We start from the raw sequence: 4,015 nt of genomic DNA, 5'->3' as shown, positions 1-4,015 counted from the left end.
AATCAATTGCTGGAAATGAATGGAGAGGTGGTCTCATTGTGTTTGCTACTTGGCACCCAGCTTTGGATAATGCATTCACAGCACCAGCTACAAACAGACCCAGAGACTGCTCAGCAAATTCCCTAGGACAACAGGGTTCCCCCCCCCCCAAGGGACCCACGTTGGACTGAAGCCTCCCTACTGCTGCCTGCTGCCAACATTCTTTTCACGAATCCATCATCAGTCTCTGGGATGCCAACTTTCCCCAGGAAATCCAAAACACCTTCCTCCATGGGAGCTTGAACATACAGTCTTTCTCAATATTGGGTCTGCAAAGACCTCAGAGCATTCATTCCTCACAAATCTGCTTTATTAAATGATGTGAGGTATTTTTCTTAAATAAGCTTCTCTGACGGAGATTGCTGTTTGAAAGGGGACCTGGGCACCCATGGTACAGATTGAAGACAGGCTCTGTATAAGCCAGGCACTTCACTTCATTCTTCTCTGTCTTCATTTTCAGTTGAGGGAAGGGAAGGATGATGATTCCTCAGGAGGGAAGTGGGAAGAAAGGTAAACAGTGCACGTGAACTTCCAAGAGCTGCCTAGGACCAAGAAAGGAACATTCTTTCTTTTCCATTCATGGGGCAAGTATTTACTGAGTCTGAATGGTGTGCATAGGATAACATGCAGCTGAGTGATGGTTTCACAGACCTCTAAGTACTTACGGGGACTTCCTGTTTTCACCTTGCTAAATTGTTTTTTTTATAGGAAAAAAAAGATTTCAGAGGCAGTAGATATGAATTGGATCCTATGGTACCACTGAATAGCTATAGCCTTTGAGTGAGTCACTTAACCTCCCTGAGCTTCAGTTTCTTCACATGTACCCTGCAGGATAATAGCTTCTGTTTCAGAGAGTTACCGTGAGACTGAGAATTGGTACACGTCAGGTGTCTAGCTCAGGGCCTGGCACTGAGTCAACATTCTTTCCACCACCCTGCCCTTGTACTCTTCCTTCCCGTACCCTGTATCTGCCAGGACATTCCACATCCACCCAGCAATGCAACCCTTAGTCATTCTTCTTTCTCGGAAGTGTCTTATTTCCATGTCAAAGTTGTGAGGTTCTTGGGAGCCACATCTTGTCCAGTTCTTCCTCCCCCGGACCAGCTGCAGTTTCACGGCGGGCTTTTTAACAGCATTGGCAGACTGCTTGCTCTGGAAATGGAGGAGTTAGCCTCCTCTCTCTCTCTCTCTCTCTCTCTCTCTCTGTTGCTGTCTCTGCTACAGTCAGGCCAGCTGCCAGAAAAAGCCCAGAATCTCCCACCATTGTTTCCTTCAACCTTTTCATTGTTGAGCAGCAGAAGAGGAAAAAAAGACCAGGAGGGCAAAAGACCAAGCTTGTTACATAGAGTGTCTCTGCAGCCACAAAAGCCAGCCAGAGTCTAGCCCACCTTCCTTTAGGAGAGGAACTTGGGGGGCGGGGGGGAGGGAGGTCACATATCCAGCAGTTCAGAGACAGAGTTCCAGCCACTTCACCATTTCACAGTCCATACCCCCCCAACATTAAATAAACAGTGTCCTCAAATTCAAATTCACAGTCCCCCTCCTCTTTCTGGGTAAGATTAGGGAAAATTATTGTCTTCACTGAGCACTGCTGTGACCCAGGCAGAGTGTATGATGGTTTATGGAAATTGGCTCAGTTCATCCTCAGAACATGGGGATGTAGAGTACATTTTATTAGCCTTATTTTACAAATGAGAAAACAGGCAAAGAGAGGTTGATTTATGCCCCCAAGTCAGCCACAAAGCCAAGGCTGGGATTTAAGGGCCCCATGATCTCTGATTCTGGAGCCCTCCCCTTCAGCTTCAGGAGGCTGCTTCCCTAGCAGGTGGTGCGGAGAGAGCTGACTCATGGCTTTTGATTCATTCAGTTCTCTTTTGCTGCATTAGCGTTGCTTCAGCCTAATGAACAAATATTGCATTATGCATTTCTCACTTTGCAAACATCCACACAAAGCTGCTCGCCTGCAAACTCAAAGAGTCATAGCATTTTCAGGTGACATATTGACAGATTGGCTTGTGGGTAAGTTAAAAAATATTCATAGGGAACCAGCAGATAGCGTAATGACTATGTCGCTGGACTCCCACGTAGTCGACCGCGGTTCGTGTCCCGGACCCGGTGGCTTAAAACTCACGCCGGGCGCGTGTGCGTGCGTGCCCAAGATCCCGAGAGGAGAATGGAGGAGAAGGGATTGCGGCGTGACCATCCCCCCTGGGGGGTGATTTCTCGCTTTCTGTCTCTATGTCTCTCTCTGTCTGTCTGGCGAGCGCACGCGCCCTACAGTGAAAATCTCTCCAAAAAAAAAATATATATATTCATAGGACATTAGGGCCCTTAGAGAGTATCTAAACCAGAGATGCTTTTTTAAAAATTAAGAATTCTTTACTTAATTTTATTTATTATTATTATTATTTCATTTGACCAGAGAGAGACAGAGAAGGTGAGAAAGTAAGCCACCAAGTCTGGGACTTGAACATCAGTCAGCCATGTGGGAGTTCAGTGCCCCAACCACCACACCATGTGCTGGCCTCTAAATTAGGGATTCTTAAGCTAGAATTCAAGGCTGTGCCTTGGTGGGGGTGGGGGTGAGGATGTCTATTCAACCTTAAATTTGTAATATACATACATTTTCCTAGGGCAAGTGTCCAGAAATTTCAATGTATTCTCAAAGAAGTTTTTTTTTAAAGACTTTTTTGTAATTATTTATTCAATTTTATTTATTCATTCATTTATTTTAATTTGACCAGAAAGAGACACATACAGAGAGAGGACAGTGAGAAAGCGAGCCACCAGGACCAAGACTCAAACTGTGGTTAGCCATGAGGGAGTGTACAGCACCTTAACCACCACACCACCTGCTGCTCCCCTCTCAAAGAGGTTTTAAGCCTCAAAGAGTTAAGAACTGCACATGGTATGTCTGATTGAGCCAAGACCTCCCATTCCCAGGTTTGCTCTTGCCGTTTTTCTGTGAGGCAGCACAATTTGTGTTAGAGAAAACCCAGAGCTAAATGCTAGAAGCAGAATCTGAGCTCTGAATCTTCTGGCAAACATTTTAAAGACTCATGAATTATTAAAATGGCTAATTAAGTCAACCTTCACCAGAGAATATTTGCTTTTTCCTCTCATCATTGAGCTCACTGTGAAACTTGACTTCACTCCATTGTTTGCTTAAACACAAGGTCAGTTCCCTTTGTTCCTTCTTTGCTGGTCTAGGAAGAAGAGCTCTGACTGGCCTGCACAGTATACAGTACAGTGCTGTATACCTCAGTGTATACAGATGGGAAGCTTTAAACCTATTATGACTTCTCTACACTGTATGATTCAGCTCTATGTAGCCTATTGCCCACCTTCAAACCACACCCTTTCTCTTTTCAGGCCACTCTCCTCAGTGACTCATGTCAACCATGTCTACCCCACATTTCCCCTTCTAACCAAGATCACCCTCCCCTCTAGAATGCTGTGAGTGACCTTGGACCAAAAATATGCCATGATTATCAGGTTAGCATATGTCATGAGATCATACTAGCCTCTGCTACTGTATCATGGGCCATTTTCACACTTAGTTCTACATTTTGGAGCATACCTTCTGGGAATCTTCTTCCTCCTCCCCTCAATGCCTGAACCCTATTTGCGGGAATCCTCTCCAATCCCATCTTCTTCATGAAACCTTCTCATTGTTTCATCTATTTGCATTTTATCTATTTTCAACTAGGTTATTAGTTCTTAAGGGAAATAATTTATTTTCCCTTCTTCTAATATACTTACCAACAGGTTTATACCAAGCTAGATGCCATAGAAAAACTATAGTAATTAAGAAGTAGGCCTCTCTCTACTTCTTTTTTTTTTTTTTCTTTTTTCTTTTTTTGGAGAGGTTTTTGCTATAGGGCGCGTGCACTTGCCAAACAGACAGAGAGAAAGACATAGAGACAGAAAGCGAGAAATCACCCCCCCCCCCGGGGGGATGGCCATGCCCGAACCC

The sequence above is a fragment of the Tupaia chinensis genome, unplaced genomic scaffold (genome assembly GCF_000334495.1).
Source record: "Tupaia chinensis unplaced genomic scaffold, TupChi_1.0 Scaffold000661_1, whole genome shotgun sequence".
Classification (NCBI taxonomy): Eukaryota; Metazoa; Chordata; class Mammalia; order Scandentia; family Tupaiidae; genus Tupaia; species Tupaia belangeri.
This window is presented reverse-complemented; position numbering follows the sequence as displayed.